Source organism: Corvus cornix, chromosome 1A (genome assembly GCF_000738735.6).
Source record: "Corvus cornix cornix isolate S_Up_H32 chromosome 1A, ASM73873v5, whole genome shotgun sequence".
NCBI lineage: Eukaryota > Metazoa > Chordata > Aves > Passeriformes > Corvidae > Corvus > Corvus cornix.
Window position 1 is genome coordinate 34614329 of NC_047057.1, and position 27643 is coordinate 34641971.

At 38.7% G+C, this 27643-nt stretch overlaps 1 protein-coding gene across 3 annotated transcripts in view; it reads left to right on the forward strand.

Annotated features, from left to right (window-relative positions):
* The first annotated feature begins 6450 nt into the window (after positions 1-6450).
* FRS2 (fibroblast growth factor receptor substrate 2) overlaps positions 6451-27643 on the forward strand; it is a 49839-nt gene continuing 28646 nt past the window's right edge. The window contains exon 1 of one of the 3 annotated variants that reach the window (XM_039570760.1): positions 6451-6565. The gene's annotated coding sequence lies outside the window, so the exon portion shown is untranslated. Of the gene's footprint in view, positions 6566-19090; positions 19163-26308; positions 26375-27643 lie in introns of those variants that run through there. The other 2 variants (XM_010413671.4, XM_020584715.2) reach the window with 2 other exon arrangements.

Consider the following 27643-nt stretch of genomic DNA (forward strand, 5'->3'; position numbering starts at 1 on the left):
TCCAATAGCAGTCATAATACTGACTCATGGGACACAACTGACACAAGCCCAGCATCTGTCAAGATTATTTAGCACTATTCCCCAGTCACTGTGACTTCAGTCACATAAATGTCATTTCACAGTGAAAAGTTTAGCCGGCATCTTTTCCAGAGTAGATCCCAGTGATCTTGTTGGTCCACTTGCTTCCACCACATACCATGTAGGAAACCTGGACAGAGAACTAGATGCAATTGAATTCACCCACCACCAAGGCAATGTTAACTGCCACAAATCCGAGCTGTGCAGTACCAAGACCTGCTGCAGACCTAACCCACACTTCTTTGTAAGCAAAATGAAATTATATTGCTTCTATTGCACAAGAAGCACAGAAATAATTCCACTAATGCTAATGAAGTACCAACTAACACAATGACAACTGCCCTAAGCATATCTAAGTATTTATTCACTAAATGAGTAAGGCAAAGGGCACTTGCTACATGCAGAGATTTAAAATAACCAGCTGTTTCCTCCTCTGAGAGGCCTCTATTCTGTCCCCCAAAGGCGCAAAATAGAAAAATGCTGTATGATAGGCAACGTAATTCCATCATACTTGGTGCCCACAAGGAAGTCAAAAACACAGCTGCACAAGTTGCCTAATTTTTAAAAGTCTGCCAGTGTGATGATGTTCTTTGGACACTGTTTTGTACACAGTACATAGTCAAGTGTACGCAGTTCTGAGGCCCTTAATTAGACATATCCCACTTCTTTATTACAGGCTTAATAACCTGGAAACAGACGTGTGTACATTCAACAAACTGGTGGTTCTCCAGGGAAACAATCACCAAGAAGTTACAGGAACTGCATATGACAGCCTTTTTAAGGAAATGAAACCAGTTCAATTTGGTTATACAGAACATTAACTTGTGAGAAGAACTGAAATAATATATATACTTGTGAGGCCCAAAAAGCAGCTTCATTTGCAATGATGTTTTTCAGGCTTTCAACATTCAAATGATAAAGAGGCAAACATCTAGCATGTCTAAGAATAAATGACATAGTACCTCAGCCAGCAAGCTCAGACTAAAATGAGATCAGAGGAAATACCTAAGTTTAAAAGTACCTTTTTGCAACTCATTGTATTATCTTTAAAAGTTTACCGACCAACTGTCACAATAAGTACCCTGTCCTTCACAGAGTATTACTTAGAACTCATGGATCCTTTAACCTTGTCAGTGGTTTATTTGTACAAGGACAAGACAATTTATACAACTGAGAAAAAACAAATTACAATATAAAGAGCCATCAGAAGAATTTCTGAATGACTAGGTCTGCTCCACTTTTTCCTGTAAGAGCAGAAAGTTTGTCATATTCCAGCAGTCATTTCAGGAAAAAAATCACTATGTGAATTAAAATGTCCAGCTGCAAGACACCTTTATTTACTATTGGATTTGAACTTTCTTTTTCACTTTTAAGTGAAATCACAGCTAATGACAATACTCAATGAAGCAACAAACTACTGGTTTAAACTAGCTCAATCTTGCACTTCCTTCTGAAAAACCAAATACTATGAACTGTACTGGGAGGGTGTGCTTTCATAAGAAGGGCAGGATCTGGCCATAAGTAGCTGCTGTATGGCCCCTACTATATGCAGGGGGTTTGTTTGGTTGTGAAAACAAAAACTTCCTGATGTGATATACAAAGGGTTATTCTATCAAACATGCCACACATGAGGGGATGCAGAATGTGACGTGACTGGCGTTATTCTTTTCAGCTAGTACATTAATTCCAGCTCTCTGTCTTTGTAAATCTGTTTTCCACCTCCTGAAATGTTGTCATAGTCTGAATGTGTGGGTTTTTATTTTTAAAAGGCAGGGTTTTTTAGTGTCAAATGAATTTTGGAAAATGTGGGTTAGAATACAATTACTCTAGGTAGCCTCCTATAGCAGAGAAAGCGCACAAGCTTCTGCACCGCATTTCAACCAGAAACATGCTTTCACTGCAGTCATAAACCAGAAAAGACAGTGTTTATAGTAGAGCCCTCACCTATAGCTGTGTTAGGTGGTGCCTACAGGAGTATCAAAGGCCTTCTGTATTACATAACAAAGTGACTGCAAAGTTCAGTGATTCGTCATGAGGCTGCTGCTATGATTCTATTTTTAAGCTAAACTGTTTACTCTCCTATGTTTTCTGCAAGAGTAGAAGTTATGGTTGAAACATTAAGGATCTGAGTCCATGTTCATCTCCAAAAACACATCCAGCCTTCATGCTGGTGTAGACATATCTCATACTGGTCAGAAAAGACTTCCCTGATGAGAAGACAAACTATACATGACATGTGAAAGGTTCCAAAATTCTTGAGAAAAAGAGATACAAGTCTTCACTTCATGCCCCTGAGAAGTTTGTTGCCATGAATCTCTGAACAGCATATGAAAGGAAACTGCAGACACACAATGCAGAATCTGGCATTCTACTCCCCAATAGTCCTGTCTTTGTCAGGTCCAGATATTAAGAAAGAATACAAAATAAATAAGAAAACACTGTTTTAATCAGATAAATCACAGACTCAATTAGGTTGGAAAAGACCTCTAAGATCATTGAGTCCAACCTGTGACCAATCACCACCTTCACTGGTGAGGCTGCCCCTTGAGTGCTGTGTCCAATTCTGGGCTCCTCAGTTCAGGAAGGATGTTGAGACGCTTGAACGTGTCCAGAGGAGGGCAACAAGGCTGGTGAGGGGCTTGGAACACAAGCCCTATGAGGAACGGCTGAGGGAGCTGGGGTTGTTTAGCCTGGAGAAAAGGAGACTCAGAGGTGACCTTATCACTCTCTACAACTACCTGAAAGGTGGTTGTAGTCAGGCGGGGGTTGGTCTCTTTTTCCAGGCAGCAACTGACAGAACAAGAGGACACCGTCTCAAGCTGTGCCAAGAGAAATTTAGGTTGGATGTTAGGAAGAGGTTTTTTTCTGAAAGAGAGATAAAGTTTTGGAATCGTCTGCCTGGGGAGGTGGTGGAGTCACCGTCTCTGGATGTGTTTAAAAAAAGACTGGATGTGGCACTCAGGGCCATGGTTTAGTTGAGGTGGTGTTAGGGCATAGGTTGGACTCAGTGATCTTGAAGGTCTCTTCCAGCCTGGTGATTCTGTGATTCTGTGATTCTTGTCAACTAGACCATAGTACAAAGTGCAGTCACTTCTTGAACACCTCCAGCAATGGTGACTCCACTATCATCCCCAGCCAGTCCATTCCAATGCTTAGCAACCCCTTCCATGAAGAAATTCTTCCTGATGTCCAACCTGAACCTCCCCTGGTGCAGCTTGAGGCCATTTCCTCTTGTCCTGTTGCTAGCTCCATGGGAAAAGAGGATGACCCCTACCTTACTCCAACCTCTTTTCAGATAGTTGTGGAGAGCTATAAAGTCTCCCCTGAGCCTCCTTTTTCCCAGGCTAAACAACCTCAGCTCCCTCAGCCCCTCCTCATATAACTTACCCTCTAGACCATTCCCCAGCTCTGTTGCCCTTCTCTGGACATGCTCCAGCACCTCAATGCCTTTCTTGTAGTGAAGGGCCCAGAAGTGACACAGGACTCGAGGTGTGGCCTCACCAGTGCTCTGTACAGGGGAAAAAATCTGCTGTTAAAATGTATGTGACTGCACTGCGCTCCTGCTTACAGAATTGAATGCTGCCTAAATCAACATAGGCCAAAGGCAAAAGCACTTGACCTGCAGAGTCCAAATTTCATTATAAAACCCACCAAAACATGTTGGTGTCATCTTGTAAGAATCCAGGAAGTGGAAAAGGAGTTCCTGGAATGAATCAACACGGGCAGTGCAATGAGAACTTCTGGAAATACAATCTACCACATATCTGATGCAGTTCAATTTTATTTCCTCCTAAAATACTGAGAATCTTTCCAAAATATCTATATGACCTCATTTTTAAATAAAAAGGTGTTAAACTCTGAAAATTTTCATTTGGAGTGAAAGTTTTTTAATAAAGGAAAAAATTTTAAATAGTACTAAAATTTAACACCTTTGAAATGACCATTTAATTGGGTAAACCATTTATGAATCAAGAGAATTATGAAATGTATGATTATGTCTGTTGCCTCAGAAAAGCCATGTATTTAGCACACCCAGCAGTGGTATAACACCACATAAAAATGCCAAAGCAAACAATTTGAAAAGTTTAGTTACTAAAATAATAATTTTACAAATTTTATCTATGAGTGAAACACTTAGGGAAAAGCTTTAAAGATGGTAGCAGCATCTAATTTTTAAAAAGAGAGAATGTGAGCTATAGTGAAATAACAGAGAAGGCTTTTGACTTCAAAGTTTACATAAAGAAAGTTTAGCAAGATCTAATAGAAATGAAGATGACATCAAAGGACTTAAAGCAATAGAAGTTCACAATTTACAAAAGTCTGTAGGCAGCTATGAAATCTTTGAAAGACTTGTAATTGATGCAGCATCTGGACAGAGCTGCAATAATCTCAGTTTGGGATGACAGAAATGATTGTAGATATGAGCAGCAACAAGTATGTCATGGATCCAAAACATCTATGAAGTGAGAAAGAGAAGGAACAACACAACAGAAATTCCCAGCAAGAATGCAACACAACAAGGTCTCAAGAAGCAAGAAAATCCCCCAGAGAAAGATCTATGATGGCCACAAAGTGCAGCAAAGTTCCATTATCTAAATACTGAATTGGTCTGTCAGTAAATCTGGGTGACCTGGATGAGGTAACACTCAGTTAGACAGTAAGGATGACCAATTTCACACATGAACAAAAACAGCACTTCACCTTTGATGAAGATGTTGAACTTGACTGTAAAAGAGATGCTCTGCTATCCTAATTTAATACAAATCCTGACATAATTTAAGTGCGACCGTTCACATGAACTGGTGAAGGCATGGTGAGAGCTAGAGGGAGGAGAAAATAAATAAATGACCCAGAAGAAGAGATACATCAAAACTTTGTTCCTTGCTCATCTAGACACTGCCAAAAAGACTAGGGAAAAATTGCAAGGCACAATACTTAGTTGAATGTGCACTCACAGATCGGGATCAACAACTGAACAGACTTTAAGGCCAGTCCTGTGACCTGAAGGTCACAAGGAATCCTGTAGATGTTTATCTTAAGAACAGCCTATTGCTTTGTAGCCCATTGGTATAGTATGTTTATGGCATATGAGCATATACTGTATGTTAGATGACAGCGTTTGCTACATGACTTCACCTATTACATGACTCAGATATAGGAGAATCCCATTTGCTCTGTGCATTAGTCCTCTGGTCTCACATGCACAGGAGCCAACAGCTGGGGTGGTGCAAATGCTAAACCACAGTTGTGCTCTCTCCATCCTTTTCCTTCTAGGTATTATCACCCTTCTAGCATGTCCATCTGAAGAAAATTTCTGCACGGACTTCAGCTTTTTCCGCTCTCACACAACATACAGATTAAATGAATGTTGGGATAGTGATCCATTACTTTTGACATTTCTGCTACAAAGCAGTAACTGTCCAGGGAAGGGAAGAAAGTGAGCAACTGTGAGAGCAAGATTTTCTATTCTCTTTATCATGAAGTAACTGAAACAGAGACAAAAGAGGAGTTGCACAACTCCTGAGAAAGTCACATAGACAGACCTGTTCTATGAAGCAACTTCGTGCAAGGCATTGTTTGGTGAAGCGTTCAGAAGTTAGATTATGGCCAAAGCAGGTGGATAACAAGAAGAGACAAAGCTGAATTTTATGCAGGCTGCTGGCTGCTCTGAGCAGTGTGTTTCTGTGTATGTTGGGACAAAACCTACACATTCAAGATTAATTGTAGATCACAATGTCTTCTGGCCCAAGACCTGTCACACGTATTGGTCTGTAAAGAGGGAACAGACACGGTGACGCGCAGGTAGCGAGAGCAGAACAAACGTGTGGGTTTTTTGCACTGGCTAACAGGAGTGTTAAGAGTTTCCACAAACGTGCACAGGTGTGGCACCTCCTCTGTTCTTGTTGTTTCCCACACTAATTGTGCTGTATCTTTGTTTACAACGTGCACAGCCCCTGCCTTTGCGTTCAGTCGCGTGTAATGCAACCTTACGAACGCAGCACAACTCCGACAGCCGTAGGTGAGAAGTCACCGCGGCAGCATCTAACGTAACACCGTGACATCGAGTGTTACAAAAGTTACAGCAAACCGAGCCAATCCTTCCCAGAGCTGTGCGCGCAATTACAGTTTTAATTTTTTTTTTTTTTTTTTAACCTGAGGAACCAGTAAGACACGCTTCGCGGCCGCCTCCCTCGCCGCCGGCCCCCGCACAGCTCCGGCGTCACCCCGCGGCCGCCCCGCCGCCCGGGCGGTGCCAGCGCCGGTGCCGGGTCCCCGCCGCCCCGCCCGCCCCGCTGCTCCCCGGGCGCTGCCCCGGAAGGCGATCGCGCCGCGCTCCGGAAGCGGAGCCGGGCAGGGTCCGTCCCAGAGCGCGGCCCTGTCGCTGCCGCGGTCGGAGGCGCAGCCGTGCCCCGGCCCGACGCGGGGCCGCCGTCTCGCCCGTCATAGGCGGCCCGGCCCGGCGGCCAGCGCGGGGCTCATGGCCCAGGTGGGTGCTGGTCCTCGCCCCCTCCCCCGGCTCTTTCCCGCGGGGTGCCTGGCCGGCTTCGCTGCCGCCCCCTCCCAGCGGAGCCTCCCGGGCCCCGGAGCAGCCCCCTTGTCTGGCCTCCTCCCGTGGGAGCCGGGCTGGGATGTGCCCCGCGATAGGACCTGCTTTTCCTTCCCCGTGGGTCCGGGCGCGGGAGCTCAGTGGCGGCTGCGCCCCCGCGGGCACGGGGGACTCCGGCCTGGGGCTGTTTCTGGACGGGGAAGGCCGGGGACGGAGAGGGGATCGCTGCCTTAGTCTAGGGCTGGGGCTGGGCCGGGAGCGGGGGTGGACGAGCGGAGTGCGAGTTTAAAAACAAAAGACGAGGCGATAAATTTGTCCGGGCTGTGGCTGTGCTGGAGGCAGGTCTGGCGCGGGGAGCGGTCCCGGCTGCCTTGACCGCCCGCCCGCCTCCTCGGTGCTCGGCGTGTCTGATGGTTGTGTCTCATCTCGTGTGGCCTGTCAAGCGCTTGCGCCTTCCTCCAGGTCAGCTGCGTCCGTCATATGCCTCCCAAGACAAGTGCGTTTGCTATTCCACGTCGCTGAGCAAACTCGGGGGGCTTTGAGGTGCGAGCCCTGAGACTAATTGGGAGCTCTGTCGGGTCAGTGGGTTGGGACCCGCAGACAGAGCCTGCCAGGGGAAGGGGGTCCTCCAGGCTCTTCAAAGGGGTGCTGTGTGTATGAATGAAAGCAGTCCCTAGCTCACTTCCTCCTCATTTTAAACTACTCTTCCTATGACATATCTCTAGACTTAAATGTCTTCTTAATGTGAAGACACACAGGCGTCAAAGGTTGTCTCAGTACTCATTTGGCTCGGGTGCTCATCTAAACTTGAAATCTTTTTGAAGAAGAATGCATGTTTTTGCATCTTCCTGGTCACTGCATCTTGTTCAAAGTCATTGCATAAGATGTCACAATCATGATTAGAAATCACTAGCAATGTTGTACTGTGAGTTGAAAGCAATACTGTTGTTGCACTGAAGACATAGTGCAGAAATCAGGATAGATTTTAGTAAGTATTGAAAAAGTTGCCAACTGTGGTTTGTTATCAATAATATTTTTAACAAGTGTTTTATTTGTGACTTTTAAATAGCCACTTTTAAATTTTTTTTTTTTTACTCTAAGGCCTAGTGACGAAGTGATATTTAGTGTAATGAGCAAAAAAGTTCTCTGAATAAGTCTTTAATGGTGTTAACGTTAGCAGTAATTCCATATAATGAACCTGTCGTTAAATCTGTTCTTCTAGTTCTACAGTATATTTGCATTTAGCAAAAAAACCCTAATTTTTAAAGATTTATTGCTCTGTTAAAAGTGGCTTGGTATTAAGATGTACAGGTTCAGATCCAATAAGCATCCTGATTTTTCTGTTGAGGTCAGCAGAACTGCCAGGGAAATCCATTGTCTGTTTTCCTTGGTTAGCAAGTGCATTTGAACAGCACACCTGTCTATGCCTGCTTGAAAAGAAACCTGTATCAGTATAAAGCACCAGTTCAGGTCCAAATACTGCTAACTCCACTCTAATAAAGGGAAAGAAATTAAGAACTTTATTCCTTGACTGAGATTCCCTGAGTTTATTTACTTCCATGTCAAGAATGCTTTGAAAATGCTTGTTGAAACAGTGTGCCAGCAGTTGTATGAATATATGGTTAAATGGCTTTTCAGGGTTTTGCTCACTTTCCAGTTCAGTGTTTTGTCTCAAGTGTTGATGGTGAATGTAGTCAAAATAAACTGTTCTCATTTCTGTGTAATTTTTACAGGCAGAGTACTTCGGAACACTTTTTTGTCATACAAGAAATTTCTGTTAAAGAGAAGATCAATTGTCTTAAAATGCTGCTGTAGGCAGGTGCTAGTCTGTGGAAGAATCTAGCTTTGTAAGAAAATGAGGGTTTCATTAACTGGAAAAATATAATACATGGCACTTGGGAAGACTGGTTTTCAGAAACGTGCATCTGATTCTGCACTTCAGTTCTTGAACTGTAATGTTGATACGTCTTACCTTTTGAATTGATATGATTATATTTCTTTTCTTTGTTAAGTGGATGAACATAAGCAGATACATTTACTTTGCGTGGAAATAGTTCTCTGCTAAATTTAGCAATCCAGTAATAAATCCCATTGTTTCTAAGTTAAAAAGATTATTGCTAACAGTCTGTACCTACTTACGAGAAAGTAGCTACATCCGCGTTTATTAGGCATCTGATTATGACCTCATTGAAATTAATTTTGTTCATTTCTGTGATCACTGGGATGCAGTTTAAGCAAAACAACTTTTTGAATAATGGATGAAATTCACTCCTGAGTAGAGAGGTTTGTTAGACGACTTTAATCACCAGAACCATTTAAATTCCTTGTAAGTACTAAACGATGGTTAAGATAATACTTAACATGGCTGCAATGGTTTTATTCCATGTATATTCTGCTTATGCAAATATCTGAGGTGATTTAATCAGTGATATTTAAAATAATTATCTGGTAAAACTATCATTGAGTTAGAGAAGCTAATGCTCTCTGTTATAGTGAATATGAAGGGTGAAAGTGGTTAATGTAGTGAACTGGCCTCACTTCTTGCTTCTTATGCCCAAGTAGACTATGGCTGCTTAGGTTCCTGCAAAGATTGGAATAAGGTTTAATCTTAGGAAAAAGTTGATTAAAATAGCTACTTTCAGCTGTGCAGGCAAGTTGAAATTTAAAATGTGGCAGTGTCTGAGTGTTTCCACAGCATCCCAAGCTGATCAAAATTGGACCTTCCACCTTCCCAGCATCCTTCCTTCTCTTCCTTCCTTGTGCTGGTATGGATTGCACTAGGAACTGGTTCAGGAACCTATACTGGCTGAAAATTAGCAACTTTTTTTTTTTTTTTTTTTCCTTGGTAGAAGTAGTTTTCAATTGACTCGGCACGCTGAACCAACTCACCTGGCAGTTGCATACCTGTCAGTAGTGTCTGTGTGAGCGAAGGGGTGGGATCCCAAAAAGGAAGGGTAAGAGTGGCACACCATAGGCCTGGATCTATGAGGTTGACGTTGCAGGACTCCAGCCTTCGACCTACTCTTGCTTTGCCTTGGCATACAGCTGGCATAGACCAGCTCCACCATTGAAAAACATGGTCCTGTTTGCTTCCACTCTGCTCTGCTGCTTCCTCCTTTGTGCAGGCAAATACTTGTATGGTTGTGTGGTGAGCCGGGCTGAGGACTGAACTAACCTGGGGGAGGGGCAGGCAGGGAAGGGTTCGCTTTGAGCTGGATCAGTTTGCTGCACAAACATTTGTGCTGGCTCAGAGATGGGGGTGGAAGCAAGCAGTAAGGGGAGCAGGGTGTGTCTGTTTCTTTTGGTGACAGTGACACATTATGCCAGCTTAGAGTATATTTGATACTGGCCTAATTCTGTGAAGGTAAGATGGTATGGCATTAAGGCTTTGAAAACATCGTTTGGTTATGGTTCATGGGGGTATTTACATCTAAGACCCCTCAAACCAGGGTGGTGTGTGTCTGATTTCATTCTGTGCTTTGAAGGGATTTTGAGGGAAGAATCTGGCCTTTCGTATAGTAACTAATAAAAAAAAATTATTTGGTACCTGTTGTTTCATACAACTGGTGTTCATCACATTACTGCAACAAATGAATTTGTTTGGCATGTATATTGAATTTTAAATTTAAATAAGGAAAGTTAGTGATCAGTGTGTCCACTAAGAAAATGGCAGGATATTTTGCAGTAATGAGTAGATAAAGAGACAGAACAAATCTATGAAAATTATGAGGCTGATGTAAGATACTATTATAACTTCAGACAGTTTCTGGGGAGGCAGTCTGTGACTTCTCTTCCTAAGTAACTGTAATGGTTAGTGGTTTTCAAAAATCTGTCTTACTCAGCCTATCACAGAGGTTGTAGGTAATGTCTCAGGATATGGATAGGCATTGATTTTTATCTTTTTTTTTCTCCCCTAAGATCTGTGAAAATTGTAGATACAGTGTCCCCCATCCATTTTTCTCTCCTCCTCTGCCATAGATTACCATGTGTAATAATCTTTTCCACCAGAGAAGCCGTATGCAGTGTTACATGCTTTAGACATAATCAGCCATTAAATGGACAGTATTAGCTCAGCCTACCTTTTCTGGTCAGTTACCTTGATTAATTTTTCCCATAGTGGCTTAGTGTGCTCTTACATGATTCACCCTGTTGCAAGTCTGTATGGGTGGTAGTCCCTCTTTGCTCGGTGGTGATGAGTAACTGGGCAGTAGCTACTGCTGGAAGAGATGACCTATCTGCAGCTCTTAAGTAACATTTTCTGTAAAAATGTAATGGGTTTTATTTTTGTCTGCTACTGTTTTTTTATCAGAACTGTTTGAGGAGCTGTTGGCTGAAAACTGTTGTCCAGAGATGTGTAATTTCGTGTAGGGCATGCAGATGGTATTTTTGTTGTGTATGAGTTGTAGAGCAGCAGTTCTAACAGACTTTCAGTTTTCTGCTCTTAAGGATCATCTTTTCTTGTTGGCCCTTCTGTGTAATCAGTGCTAGATGTGACGATTCTTTTTAAACTTGAGCTGGTGATAAACAGGTGTGTGGTGCTTTCTCATATAAGTATGTGTGCATACAAATGTCTGTGTATGTATGCCATGTATTCTCCAACTATAGTGTACTTTTCAAAGCTTCATCTTCACCGCATCTGGCAGGGTGGCAACAATCATGATGGCAAATTTAGTTCATTCTTTATTGAGTTCCCTCTTCCTGCAACCATGGGATTCTCCACAATTTCAGTTCTCCCCTCAAGCTTTAAATGACAACAGAAATAATTACCTCTTGGCTTAAATAAAAAGAACTAATAACTTATTTCTGATGTTTATACAATAAAAATTCATGCTTATTGCATGCTTGGGACTGACTGTATGCATTCTTTTCTAATTAGTGGAAATGGCATTGTGATTACTGACTGTTTCCTTCTCATGCCTTAGAGTACTTTAATTTCATGTTTTATTTTGTTCTTTTTCTAAAACGCTTTTACATCCATATGGGGGGTAGTGAGATGAGAAGCTCCTTGTCACAGGAGTGATATGTAATCTGTCACTGACTTCTCAGGCAGTCCAGGGTAATCCCTGACCTTTTTGCTTGAATCTCAGTCAACAAAGTAATACTAGTATCTGTATTAAGTGGTGTGTTCCTCTCAAATACTGCAAGTGTAAAATCATTGTGTTGCATGTCATTGCAATCATACCTGACCATGCTGGTTGAATTACTTACTTCAGTCTCTAGAATCAGCCAGTTACTAGACCTGCTGTTTCTTCTCACAGAACTGTTTTTATTTGTTTTATTATGTTGTTTGGTTTTGGTTTTGTTTTTGCAGCTGTTTGGGTTCTGTTTTGGCTGTTGATAGAAACACGTCTGTGTTGGTACATTTTTGGACCAGGATTTTAAAAAATACCCCAAATGTAGGTTTTAAGCTTATCCTTTTTCTTTTCCTTTATTTATGATAGATGTGTATCTTATGGAAAAGGCACTCAAGTATATCTTACTATTCAGCTTTTTCTTGTACATGTGTTTGTTACTTTTCTGTTGAGAAAAATCTAGTTCAGAAATACTGTATTAATTGTCTTGCTTGTAGCAAATATCAAGTACTGTAGGGCAGTTGGCATATTAGATAGTGATAGTTTTCCTGTATGTATGCCCAAGTCAGGATAGAGTGGAGACCTCATGTTTTAAGTCTGAAGAACTGACTCTTTTCCTTGGCTTTTCGTCATAGTGATTTTGGTCCTGGCAGGGTTGAGATGCCACTGCTGTCATCCACACAGTGGTGCTGGTTACTGTAAGCCCCTGATCCCTACTGGGTGCTGCTGACTCAATGATGAAAAGTTGCTTTAATTTCCTGCTTTTCCAAGGGTAAAAAAACTCTCTATCCCTTATGCCTGGATTCCCGTGTTTCTAATGCAAGATACAGATCTTTGATCTCTCATGAGAGAGGCAGTGTAAAATAGTGTGTTGATATTTTCACTGTTCTCCTGTCGCTGCTGCCAAAGAAGTTAATCTGCATAGTAGTTCTTATTTGCTGGGGTTGCACACCTTGATGCAGATGAAGCATTTGTCTTTCACAAAGATTTTCTTAAATGCTTTGCACAGGGATGTTACCTTGTGTTATAGTATGACACCTGGCACAATATGCAGGTGGGGGCATTTCATTCTTACTGTTATTTAGTGGGCAAACGTGATTGTAGTAATACTGCTTGCTGAATCATAAAATAACATGATTTGGAAGAGACACAATTGTGTGAACATTGGAAAGATATTCATCAGCACAGTACTAGGCGAATTTCTGAGATGAAATGTCTTTATTTCATTACTTGCAAGATGTTTGACAGGGGCAAGAGTTGACTGGTTTTGCCATGCTTTAGGACAGTGAGACATTTTTCCCTGATGGAGATGTTGAAGCAGTTAAAGAGGGAACTCTATTTCCTCTTTTTCTCCTGCAGAAATGCAAACTTTAGTTTAAATATAAACTTGCATTGAGAAATGAACGATCTAGTGCTGTGTTCGATCTTTGTAGCAATGTATCAATCTTATGCTGAGCTTTTCTGAACTGACAGCAGTAGCTTTTTGCTTAGCAGCACAGCAGAGCAAAACTGAGTTGACTATGCAGCCGTTATCCTTCAGACATGGCTAAATTTTTCAGTCTATTTATGAGCATCAACAAACACTTTGTGCATACTTTTGCCATGCGTTGAATGCTTCTATTTTCCTTTAATTTAGCTTAAAACTAGTAATGGAATTCCTGAGGTTTTGAAAGGAATAGCTCTTGGCAAGCCTACGGTTTTGAAACCAAAGGCAAATTAAGATACCAAGCAAACACAGGGAGGGCTACTTCTTCGGGGAAGTATGTTAAGATTCTTCTGACATCTTAGCATTTGTTGTAGGGCTTGTTCTTTTTTTTTAGTCTCTTTGAATAACTCCTTTAAAGCACAGTTGTTATTTTTCTTTTAGAAAAATCTTACTGAAACCCAAGGGGATTTTTCTTTCCCCTTGATGTCACTCAACAAGTTTAGCCTTTTCAGGCAGTCATTACAAGTAGAGGGTATTAGAATACTTTCTTTCTAGCTGTCTGTGTTTTTCAGTAACTCCACACTGATTGAATCATGTAGTTAGAATACAAATTTTAGTTTAAATAAAATATGCTCTTTTAAATTGCTGCAATAATTGTAATTGAAAGTATTTGCTGTTGTGCATCTGTCACAATACAATGGTGGTACAATAATACAATTAAAAATTATTTAAATTTTCAAAGTGTAGTTGGGCTTTTTATAAAACACATAACTAAACTGCTTTAGGTTTGTGGGAATGAGAGGATGTATGATGTAGGGAAACTTGCCTGGCTGTCACAGTCTTGACCCTCTCCTGCCTTTGTGGTACTACTTGCTGCAAGCATCTTCCCACTTCTGTACCCTCTTCCCGCTAATCCCAAGGTGTGCAACGTTCATAGAAATCTCTGCATGTCCTATATGTAGGTTGCCGTATTTCTTTGTAGAGTTTCATGGCTCTTTTTGTGCCTTTATTCAGTCTTGCAGTTCCTTTAATTTTTTTTTTATCATCAAAAACATTTGGAATGTTTCAGAGCACTTGGTCTTCTCTCTCAAACTTAACTCATTTGCTTGCCATTTGTAATGCTGCTGACAGTAGTATAATCCTCCCTCACCCAGGGAGGGCACTTGTTTGGGAGTAGCCCTTTCTTTTACTTCTTCTCCTTGAATCCACAGTCATGTTTTATTCATATACTCCTTCCTTGTCCAAATGACATTTTCAAGACCACTTTTTCTGGCTTTGCAAATGTAGTTTCTGTATCTGTCATCTGGAGTACTTCAAGTACCTTCTCCCTCTGCTGATATTCCTATCTCTGCAATCTGTTCAAAATACAGCTGCTACGATTTTTCAGTAGTCTGACTACTCTTTCCTCATCAAGTTAAAGCTCGCTTATTGTCTTTGAATTCAAAGACCGGTGTCTCATATTTCTGCATCATAGTCTGTTTTCCTTGCTACTTTTGGCACTTGAATTTGTCTTTTTTTCTCCCCCCCTTGTATGTCTTTACTTATGTTTCATGTCATATTCTTTACTTTGATTTACAAAACTTCTGAGAATAATTTTAGGTTATGTATGTTAATACTATTACAGGAGAAAATGACTGCACCTCTGACCTTTCTTCTTGGGTATTAGAGTATCCTGTTGTCTCTTTGCTTATACAGATAATTATGATTTAAACTACATAAGCAGACAGGGATACATGTTACCTTTGAATCTTTTCTTATAGGTACTTGTGAAATGTATGTTGCTGTATATCTTCGAAATCTGATTTATTTTTCCAGTGATTTACTTTGGAGTAAAGTGCGCCAATGGCATGCTTTAAAATCTGTTATGTGAATACAGTGTCATATTTTGCGGACTTTTAGTATCATATGTGATTTCAGTTAGTAAATACTGGTTTCTGCACTTGGCAGGTTTCTTTGGTGAGGCAGATGTAATCTGCAGCTTTTATTGAAATGATATAAGAATTGAATTAAACTAGCAATCAAAGTAGTATTAAGTGCTATGTCATAAAGTTGACTTATTGCAGAACTAATACTGATATTAACAGAGGTAATACTTTTTTTTTTGTTGTTATTAAGGAAAGCCAAGTGACTCTTAAATATTTTTTTTTTCATGTTTCATAAAGCTTTGGGTCCCAAGGTTTCTGTGGCTTGTGTTTTGCATTTTGTTTGTGATTTTTATGGGTTTTATTTTGGAGAAAGGTAAACTGCTGTGGTTACTTGTAATTTGAGTTTTTTTGGCTGGTAATATAATGAAAAAGTAAACTAGTTATAATAGATAAAATAATAGATTTTAACATATAGCTAGCTGTATGTGTCTTAGGCATGTTCTAGGATAGTATGGTTAAATCATTGTGAATCTCTTCTGTGTCATGGCAGCTGCCTTATGTTTTCTTCTCTTAAAATCTGCTGAGTAGACTTTCATAGCTTGAAATTGAGAATGCAGTGTTTGTGTTGCTCATCAATTTGTATTGCCATAAATGTAAAAGGACTAGAGCAGTGGTAGTTAGAGTATTAATTCTTGCAGTTGTACCAATGTTAATACTAAAGCAAGCTGGATGTTTCCTGTCAAATTATACAGTGTGCAGCTTATATATTTGTGCAGCTAGACTGGAGGTAGCCTTAAATTCTTAAATAATTGTCTCCTACTTTAGCGTTCCAAGAAGCATTTAATTGGCAAATATTCAGATCTCAGTGTGAGTGTGAATGCAAATGCTTGCCTTCTTTTCTCTCTGATAGCTATCTCTTTCTTCATTTGCTGTACAGGTTTTAGGTGATGGTATTCAGTTCCTGAAAGAGCTTCCTCTGCTCTTGCAAGTTTGGTAGGAAGCATACCATTATGTTAATCTTTGTTATTAAAAGGCATTTAGTTAAGACTTTTTAGATCTTAAAAAGTAATGAACAAGCTAATATTAAATCCAATCAAATCAATTGTTCTCTAAGCTTGAACTTTGTGGTATTTATTTAGTATTATATTAACAATATTATTGTCCGTATAGTTTGAGAAATTCTGAGTAATACCTGCCAGTTTATCAGTCCTGCTACTCCAGAGAGTGCTCCGTTCCTAAAAATTGCTGGAGTAGAAAAGAAGGTGTACTGGAAAGGAAAAAGGGAAGGTGCTACATAGACCTCAGACAAACTATTTTTTAAAATATTTTCTTCCCTCCTCCTTTTTTTTAGTAGAGTGGTGAACCTTTCTTATACAGTACTTATATCCTCCCTCCCTAAGTTCCAAAACTTTTCCTGATAACAGAGGTTGGGGAGAGTATTTCCAGCTTGTCCTGTGGCTCTTTAGTTCTAGAGAAACGTGTGTTGTCTCTCAGAGGTACAACATATACCAGAAACTTAGATAAGCTTGTAGTTTCTGTAGGACTCTTTGGGTTTAAGTGTACACTATGACTCTTATTTTAAGATACTTGTGGCCACTTAGGGTCTTGAAATATTTCTACCAGTAAAGTGCAACAAAGTGCTTTTTAAAATCTGAAGTTCAAGTTATTTGTCTTGGATTTTCTCTGCCTACAGTGTTATGTGAATCATCTGACTTTCACAAATGTGTTTTCTTTTATGATGATTTTAGTCCCTAAGTGTCAGTACATTTGCTTAATAAATATTTATTTCTTTCAGCTTCAGAGTTCCTTATTCTGTTAAGTCCCTATTAACTAGTCCTATAGAGCACAACTTCATTTATGTCTGCTAAATTTAAATTTACTTCTCTTGAAGAGTTTGTATTTCTTATGTCAGCTGTAATATAGAATTTTATTTGTTAAATGGGTGTAACTTACTAATTGTAAATGGTATGGTTTTAAAATAGTTTCATGTCAAAGTGAAAAGCAGTTTAACATTGTCAATAGTGTCAAATGAAAACTACTCTTCTGAAGTTTCGATTGTGCCGTTACCACATCACTTTAGCATTACTGGTTATAAGCTCTCCATAGCAAGGATGTTTTCTTTGAAGTTCAGAGTAGGATGATGTCCGAAGAGAAGAAACCTGTTCATGTGAGGCCTTGAGGACAGACTACAGTACTTAATGATAAGTGGTGTACTCTGGGGAAAGCTCTAAATAAATGATTAACTGTTGACTACCAGAAGATACTTTATGCTGGTAAGTAGAGATATTAATCAGTTGTTATGTGATATGTCAGAATGCTCTTGTATTGATTATGACTGGTTGCAGTGGTACTATTTCATTGATGCTGATGCTGACTTCTAAAGTGAGCAGTACATTAAGGAGGGTGCACTAGATTCTTATCAGTAGTGTCCTATCATACTGTATTGCTGAGCTTTTAAAGTAGTTACACTTTAGGTTTGTTCTGTATGAAATACTATTTCTTGAGTGTGCTGTACCAGGGAAATGTACCTTCTATAGTCTTGACTTCAAACCAAACAGGGAAGTATCACAGAAGAATACTTCTGCTGATGGAATAATAAAGTCTAGCAGTGGTGAACAGTAGAAATGTTTTACGTGGTACTTCGAACAGTAAGTAATTGTGGTCTGACAGTGGTTTGTGAGGGATCTTGGTTTACATTCATTGCAGAGGGTTTCTGTGAATTAATTCCAATACCAAACTCCCAGCGAAGTCATCAAAAGGTGTCATTGATTACGTTTCACTGTGAGTGAACTGTTTTGAAGTGGGAACTTGTAGGAAATTTTGTAACTACATAGGGACGTGTAAGAAGAATGTAAAACTAGAAAGAATAAGGGAGTGTTGTCTTTGAAGTACAAGTCTAGAGTTGTGACTAAAATGCAACTGAAATTGTCACCAAAAATTGTAACCAAAGTGTTCGATGTTAAATTTTGTATGTTAAAAGCTATTTGCCAAGTTACTGATAGGCTAATCCTAATAACAAGGATTTCTTTGGGCTTCAGATCTGTATTTGTGAATATATTATGCTTATGCTAGTGGTGAGAGTAAAACCATTATTAAATGGAAATTTGGCAAAAGTCTTAGAAATCTAGAAGCTGAATTTCCTTTTTTCTTTGCTAAATATTGTGTAATGTGGGACCAGGGACTTTTACTTTTTTAAAAAAAATATTTTTATAGAAACACTTTATTACCAACACTTGAAAGTTTTGTGCTGGTGCAGATGCACAGTGAGTAGATCATTCCCACTTCCTCTAACTTTATTTTTAGTATGTTTGAACAGCACAATTCGGCCCGGCTCCTGTACACTTGGGTGAAGTGTTAACAGTTAAACTGGATGTCAGTAGGTTTGGATTTTCTAAGTCAGAAATAGTGACGGCATATCTTGGGGCAGGTAGTGCACTTTTTTCTGTAGTTTGTTTTGCAATTGTCTTGTACATGCATAATTAAACTATCTGTGAATGGGTTTACAGTATGCCTTATGGTGTATTTTTGTTTGTTTGCTTCAAAAGGCCACGTACGATGCAGCAATTTAGCAGTTGATTTGTGAGTGGCTCAGTGTTTGTCCTCTGAATAAGGTGGAGATTTTTTTGGGGGCTGGCACCTAGTGAGTACATTGAATTTATCAGCTGGTTTCTTGGGGATGGTGGTTGCTGCTTCCCAGAATTTCGTTTTATTTCCAAGAAAACTGTAAATGCTTCTCTATGAAGTGTGTGCATTCACAGGCACACATTAGACCTGTGCCTGATGTACTGAATTGTACTAGTGGGTTTTGTGGTGCCTTGCAGCTTTTCATACAGATTTTAAGCATGATTTATAAATCTATTTTAGTACTTTTTTTAACAAAGCTACTAGATGTGCTTCAACTCAGATTAAACTTCACGACTGATGGCGTAAGTCTATAGTAGTGACTTGGCAGAGATTTTAAACACAAATGTCATGAGTCTTCTGAAAAGTGTCCACTTTAGAAGATTCCCTAGGGAAACTCTCAAATGTACGTGTCATGTACAGTACCACACAAGTAGCAGACTGAGTTCATAGGATTCTATGATTGCTTCTTGTTCCCTAGGCTATCTGATGACCATCAAGGAAGCCTAGGTGTGCTGGAGGTTAAAGAACTCAGCTCTTGCTTCAATACAGAGTAAGTTACAAAAATGGCCAAAATTAACATACCCATACAAATTAGTTCTATCCAGTTTGGTCATAGTTCAGTGAATATAATAGACAAAACGTATTGCCTCAGCTGTCAAGAATTAATGCAATTTAGGTTGAATAATATAAATACTACACCACTGGGGCTAATTGGTTCATGCTGCTGCTGTGTGGGGCTGTTGGAAAGGGCAAAGTTAACATGCTCATGGTCCTGTTCGAAGGTGTGATAGGGCTGCCTGTGAAAGTCTTTGCTGCAGTAGGAGAATTTGTATCAGCCTGCAGCACTGGCAGGTTTCAGAACTTGACAGCAGCCCTCCTTGCATCATACCACAGGCTTTTACTTGCTGGCACAGCAGAAGCAAGGTATGAATATAATCTTGCTGTGGTTCTATCATGTATTATTTAAAAGGTTTCTAACTGCTTGTTTTCCCTTCTGCACTACACTTTGCTTCCCTCTCACTTGAGATGTTAAAGGTGTATATAGGGTGACTGAAATAATGTTAAAAGTCCTCCTTGTTAAACAGTATTGACTTCCAATCAAACCCAGCAGTTTTCTCCTGCTGTAAAATTTAGGGGGTAACGTACAGAAATTGATCTGCATATTCAGATAGTCAACATAAATGGGTTGGAATTTATGAAGGAGTATAGGGATGTTAGTTTACTAATATTTTAAATGTTCAGAGTTAAATAATTTACTTGGAGTTGTACAACAGTATCAAAGCACGTGTTTACAAGCACACTAATAATTTGCTTATTTTAATGATCAGCTGTTAAAGAGAATTCGTCCAATTCAGATGTAGAACTGGACTTGTGAAAACTTGCAGTGTTTCACATAGTTGAGCAGCCTAAAGGTTGGTGGGTTAAAACAGAAGATGTAGGAGCTGGGCAAGATAAGGTAAGGCAGTGAATTAACACAGGGAATTGTATGGGAACTGATAAAGAAAGGGGACTTGGAATCAATTAGGAAGAAGCTTGATTTTGGGAATATTTTGAATTTTGTGTGCTTGACTGAATTTATCCTAATCTTGCGTATTACATATAGAGTTTGAATTATGGTGTTTTACTGTCTTAACATTAGCTAATTATCATGTTTCTTCGTTCTAAATTACTTTCAAAATATCTGCGATATTTTTAGGTAGGGATAAGTGGCTTCTGTGCTTTTGGGTGTCTTCAAGTATATACAAAGGGGTTGCAGTAAGTGGATAGTGTATCTGCGATTAAAGTGCCCTATAAGTAACATAATGATTATTTCACACTGCTTCTGTAACTGCATCTAAACTTTCGTCAGTTCCTTTCTAGTCCTGTTCTAGAAAATAATGTAACTTTTGCAGATTTTATTGTTGGGTTGCAGTTTCTGTAACATAGTCTTGTTGACTGATTTCATTATTTATTGATGGTAATATGTTGCTTTGACAGAAACTTTTGTTTGCTTGTGCAGTGTTAGACACACCATTTTCATTTGCTTTTGAATTTTTATATTAACTGAGAAGTACAGAGAGAAAGAATAGGAGTCATGGTTTATCTTGGATATCCAAACTTGCTTTGGGATATTACTGCCAAAGGCAATTACTCTTAGTGATTATTATGTTTATGAAGTTGTTGTATTTTCTCAAACCACAGTTCTTGTAAAAGAATAATTAAGTTAAAGCTTGGGCTATTCTTTGCAGATTCTGTGCCAGTGCCAAAATATTTTCAGACAATATGTACTTATCATTTCAAAGATATCCTTTTAACTTGAAAGTTAAAAGCTAAGTAGTGTAGTAAGTTTTTAAAATGGTATTCAGTAAACTAGGACAGTAAGTGTAAGGTGAAAGCAAGTAATTTATCTTGCACTGTCATTAGAAATCAGATGTGAAATGTGCTACTTAATGTGAAGGCTTAAAGTTTATGTTCTTGCTCTGAATTAATTTTTCTCCTATTTATCTTTTGCAGACGGGAGGACAAAAACCTTTCAGTTTGTAGCTGTACTTACTGAATACTTTAGTGATCGGGTTTAGCAAATGACAAACTTCCAAAAGTTTGATGCTGAGTGTTTATGTAAAGTATAATTTAAAACTGGGTTGGATAATGTTTGAGCTGGAGTTTGTAAGGATGCTTGGTATCTGTAGTTGACTTTTTGAAAAATGATGGGAATGACTTCTGTTAGTCAGCTGAAACAGCTTAACTGTCAGGAGCTTAATCTTACCTTGTACACTTAAATGAGGTTTTGTGTTCTTACTTTAAACAAAATGCAAAATTAAGTGCACTTCTGTAAGAAAACAAAATCTGTACCGGCTAAGTTGTCACTGATCCTGTTCCTAAATATTTAGGAATTTTTGAAGCTGTATTTGTGCAGAATTTTTAACACTGCAGTGGAAATGGAAGTTAGAAATAGCACTGTTGAAGTTGTAGAATGCCAAGAAGCTGCATGTATAAGTCTAGATTTAATAAGTCTTATCAATACAATTTTTGATGTTGCAACTTAAATACTGTACTTTGTATGTATAAAACTCTTCCCAACTTTTAAACAGATTTACACTTTGCACATAACTTCATCTTTATATTAACTTAGCTTTGCATAAAGTATGTTAAAAGAAAGCAGTTTCAGAGTCTACATATTGGTTTCTTTTCCATTAGATTTTCTATAGGGTTCTGTAGAAGTGATACACAGGTTAATTTATTTTAGCAAACTCCTGTAGTATCATCTTAGATATTAATGAAGCTTTATTTTCATGACAGCTTTAAGATCGTTGAAATGTGACCTGCTGTGAAAAAAGAAGGGTCTGATTTCTCCCAAGGCATCATGGTCCAGCTTTCCTTTTGTTGGCACTGATCATGGTGTGGTCATTTGATCTGCAAGACCAGTGCAGTAGTTGGGCTTGAAGCTTGTGTGGCTAATTAGAACATGGCCAGAGCAGGAAAGATCATGTCTTTCAGCTGCTGTCACCTTTAGATCAACTGAGGGGAACACAAAATAGCATTCTGAGAAAGAAAAGCAGTTAATTTAAAATATCCCACTTCACAATGACTCTTTAATTCACAAAAGGAAGGCTTCACACTACTTGATAAACATACAGCTGTTTTCTATACGTGTGAGGAAACAATACATCCTTGTTATATACTGATCTGGTATTATCTCAGAAACATAGGCTTGGTTTTGAAAGAGATGGCTTTTTTATTACCTCTTACCTCTTACTATGTCAGTTCTAGTAGACATAATTGCAGTAGAGAAAATGACAGTTTTTAAAAATAATTATTTTTGGCAATTTTGGGCTTCAATGTCAACATATAAAGAAGAACAAGTGGAGTAGGACATAGGTATGTACATATTAGTATTGAGTCATTTGGACTTCCCTGTGATTTCACAACAGTGGTAAGAAATTAGTTTCGGGTTTTTTTTCAGGCAAGCAAGCAGAGGTTGGAAGTGTAAAGATTTTTGGAGCAGCCCAACTTAATCTTTAGTGAGTTTTACATAACTGTTTTGATTACCAATATTCAATATTCTGTTTTGGCCTTTTTTTTTTTTTTTTTTTAAAGTTGTACAGTCATCTTAAGTTACTCCCTTTATGTAACTAAAATCAAACACTGTGGTTAAAGTACACAGGTACTTCTTATAAGGAAAATTATATTGAGTAGAATACAAGTGAATTTCTTCTGTTTATAGAATTTTTTTACATCCTTCTCCCTACCTCCCGTTCATTCCTGTATCACATGTACTTAAATATGCTTCTGGGACGCATTTAATGTCACATGGTTTTTTTAAAATTAGGAAAGAGAATATTTGAAAGAAACTCAAAGCTTTTAAAAGTTTAGCTTTAGTCTTGAGTATAAGGTCAAAAGAGCTTTCACAGTTTCAACTGTTTGAAAGCTGTCTGGCTATAATGTTCAAATCTCTGGCATAAAACATGGCCCTTACTAACATGAGCTTATGGGAGTAGAAAAGGCACCCATTTTCTTTTAACCTTTTTATTTCCTTTTCAGGTTAAATACTTGTTGCTGCCTACGAAAGAATTGAACTTTTGGGTACATTCTGCCTAGATTAGTGTTGTCCTAGGATGTGCAGAATATATTAAAATGCAAAATTATTTGGGATTTCTCCTCACTTTTAAATTCAGAATGATTGAAAGACTACTTCAAGAAAGTTAAATTTGTGTTCTGATAAGACACTACATCCCATTTATTGCAAGCTGTTAACTTTCTACCTAATTATGTATGCCAGAAAATTTTTTGACCTTGATCTTGGAGCTCTTCAAGACATCAAAGCTCCACCAGTGTTCTTGTAATGTTATTGCAGACATTAATTACCATGTATTTATTCTGTGTTTAATTATTTGGTAGTTTTTGTAATTAATGGATTTTCAAGGCTTTTTTCATTTTCAAACATTCTATCAACTTATCTCATCTTGAAGTGTAAACTTTTTTTTTCCATGCAGCCAATAATTTTTGTGTGTAAATATTTATTAACTGTAACTTCTAATCCTAGAACTTGTTTAGGATAAAACAGCTCAGGAATCTGGTAATATCCCATGTCTCTCATACACAAGAGAGCACCTCAAAAATAACTGCATTTCTTCACACAGTAAAACACATGGGTCTCAGCTGGCAGGGTGTTCAGCAGAAATTACTTCTAAATTACTATATTTTGTTATGGTAACTAGTAAAAGCCAGTCCTCTCTGTGGACAGTGGTAGTTCAGTTTAGCTCGTTTAGACTTTCTGTATATTGTTCCTTGGACTTTGCTGAACAGTTGAAATGTGCTATAGGGAGTGAGAAGATCCTGTAACTACTTTACGGGAGTTTGGTAAGAAGCAATTTCCCTTATTTCAAAAAAAGCTGGTAAAATATATAGTTCACTACAGGAATGCTAATAAGCTGGAGTAGAGAAATATAACAAGGGAAATCAGTACTTTATATATGTTACTGCTTTGAGTTTTCACCTAGAGAGTAAATCTAGAAGGGGCTTAGTAAGTCAGTTATCTGTTGGATTTGTTTTTTAACTTGAATTCCTCTGTACTTGAAGTCTAGTTTAAGATATTGAGTCATGTATAAATACTACATTTAAAATACAAATCTAGTTCTTAGAATTGAGCAAATTAGAACAGATTTTGTTTTCTTTCCACTCTTTTCTAAGTAAGTGCCAGCAAGCTTTATGGTCTTGTTATTTAAATGGGATTTGTGCCATATCATATTACATTTCATGTTTTTAAACAAGTGGTGCTGGTTTGCTAGAGACTGCAGAGTTTTTACCCACAAAGGGCTGTACTTCCAGCATTTGTAAATGACTGGGTTTTCTGTCCTTTTTGGGCAGACTTCTAATACTTTGAAGCAGCAAATTGGCTGATGGAACTATTTGACTAAACCTATCTGTACTCTTCTAGAAAATTGTTGTATTGGAGTGGTATCCATTTTGCTTGTTATAACTGCTTTAAAATTAAATCTAAAAAGTCCCATGGATGGGTCAGAATCATAAATTTCTTTTAATTGTTCTATTAGAAAGAACCTGCCTAAATCCAAATTCTTCTCTATTCTGTCCTTTCAGGTTTTCTGTGACTTTTCACTGAGAGTAAGATGTGACTGATAACTGGAACATGGAATAGAGTAACTACAAAGATGTATCTGTAGGCAGGGTTTCAAAGAGCATTTCTCTTTGTGGTGGTGTTGGTGTAAACAGTGCCAGCCCCTGGCTTGTGTTTGAGTGTTCATGTGGGGAACCTGATCAGGAAGCCGGTCTAGGTTAAAAAATAGCTGAGCAAGGAAAATAATGATTATTTTTAACCCAGAGCAAATATGAGTTACGAGTGACCTGCTGATGTTGGAAGTGATGGGTAACTGAAAAAATATTTCTAGAAAGGAAAACCTGAGATAGCTGAAATTCAGGTGTGTATGGGGTTTTATTATTATTTTTTGTTTGTATTTTGTTTCTCAGTAACAATAAATGCTATTTAAATACATTTAGGTAGAAATGCATTAGCTGGAAGAGGAACATAAGTCAGTTTATCCCCTTGCAATTCTCCATTGCCTTCTGCAGAGAGCTGTTTGAACAGCAGGGGAGAATAGGAAGGATGGGAAGATGAAATGAACCTTGAGCTTGCAGTCTTTGGTTTGAGGATTCCTGGTTTAGGACATGGTGGCTGACTTATGAATAGAGACTCTTCATAAAGGAGACAACTTGTCTGCTTCAGCCAATAATACCTCAGAATCAGCAGCTCACATGGGGGTCTGCAGGATTTTCAAAGCATCAGTATTCCATTTGTTTTGGTTTCTTCTTTGCAAGGCCTTTTTTAAGTTTAATAATAAAAAATTTAACAGAAGAGCTACTGTTTGGACCTTATAAGCTAATGGACTCTGCCAAGTGGTACTACTTCACTATCCACTGAATAGCACAGCTGGCACAGAGTAATGAGAGTGTGATCTGTTTGAGTAGTTATTTGTGAAAGAGAGTATCATATAAATATGAAGAATTAATGTAGTGTACTCTGTACTCTGCTGGCCTCCCTGGCTTCAATGTATATGTTTTCCACCGTGGAAGTTCAAACTGTGTATCTGCGGAGGGTAAATTTTGGAGACTTCAGTCCCAAGTAAACACAAGACCCTGTTGTGGAATTAATATCATTTTAAAAGAGTGCTATGGGTGCTGCCTTGAGGTAGTCATGGTTAGTAATGGTAGTAAAGTTTTGGCATCTTCAGCAGTTTCTAGAATTAATTCTTTATGAAAGAAAATGGGCATTCAATATAGCCATCAGATGCTAACAAAATGGATGGGCAAGGGTAAGCTTGCTCATGCTAGCTATAAATCACATCAGCTTATTTTCTATAGACAAAAGTATTTGGAGTTTGTGTGGTACTTTAAACTACGTTGTTGTAAGGTATTTTAACCTTGATAGTGTGCCCCAGTGAAATCATCTTTAGCTATTCTTATCAGAGCCCTCAGAGTGGGACCAGGCTGGAATTACCCTCACTGGCTTCACCTGGCCTTTCCACCTTCAGCTGCAGCACATCAGCCCCAAGAGGGTTTTTAAGCTCCAGTCTGAAGGCTCGACGGGAGAGGAGGGATAGATTTATATCTGCTTCCTGTTCTTTGCTGTCTTGTTGTTTGGATTTCCTGGACTAACTTGGCTGCTGATTGCTGGATGGGTTTTGTTGTTGTCATCATCTAGATTCTGCTTGCCTGGATCAGGAGTCCCACCTGTTAGAGCCCTCAGGAATTCATCAAGGACTGAAAGGTAAACTGTGCTAAATTGGAAAAGAATTGAGAAAGAAGAAGCTGAAAAACTAAATACCAAGACAGCAAGGAATAGATGAAAAGGACTGTGCTGCACTGGATTAAAACCAATTGTATTATCAGAAAAGTGCGTGCGGAGCTCATGGACAGAATAGAGAAATCAATCAAGCAGTGTGAAATCTCATGCACAGCAGTTGCAAAATGTATACATACTGTATTATGGATAAGTTGTAAAATGTGTAAGTAGAGTATCACGTAAAGGTTGTAAGATGTATAAGCAGGTAAAATGCATAAGTACTGTGTTATGCAGAAGTTGTAAAAAGTATAAGTAAGAAAGAAAATGTGTAAGTAGAGTGATATGTATATGTATAAGTAGTATAAGATAAGTAGGTAGAATGTATAACTAAGCAAAGTGTGTAAGTAGGGTATTACGTCAAAGTTGTGAGATGTGTGAGTAGAGGGTATTTTAAACAATAAGAAGCTTCTGCGAAATCATATTGATTCGTTGATCAGAAAGCATGAGTTCCTGCGCTACATCAACCTCTTTCTTATTATCTAGAAGTTAGAGAAGTTTGCAGCACAAAAGATTGAGTCACAAAATAATACAGAAACATGTAGCCAGTGTGAACTGATATGTAGAGATTACCACTGAATGCAGCTGTAGAGAAACAAAACATCTGTGTGGAGGCTTTGAGGGCTACAGCGTTTCAGGTGATATTTGACACTCTGCAGTGCTTGGAATTCCCCATGGCCAAGGAGAGGAGAAGGTGTGTGAGGTTTGTCTGAGGCTGGAACTTAAGGCTACTGTGCCTGCACCAGGAAAGTTCCAAATCTTGGATATGACTGCTTTGTGAGAGATTGTAGTGCACGTATTCAGGCATCATAGTTGTTGCTTAGAAAACATGCATCTGTTAGGAAAATGAAAATCTAGAAAGGTTGCTTTTTATCCTTAAATACCTGCCACTTATGACAATAGGAGATAATTTCAGTACAAGAAAGTGAATATGATTTTTTCTGTGTAGTTGAATGTACCAGTGCTTCTAAATGTCATGTGACACAGAAAGTTGACAGTTTAATCCTAAAAACCTCCCACAGGAATTATTTTCTAAATGACACCTATTCAGACTTGTTAACAGAAAGAATCTTATGGAAGGACTTGTTTAAACAGAAGTATACATATATCTATATACACACACACACACACACTTCTAATGTATTATTTTTTTTTCTGTCTGGTGAGGAAAGCTTAATTTCATTGTAAACTTCCTTT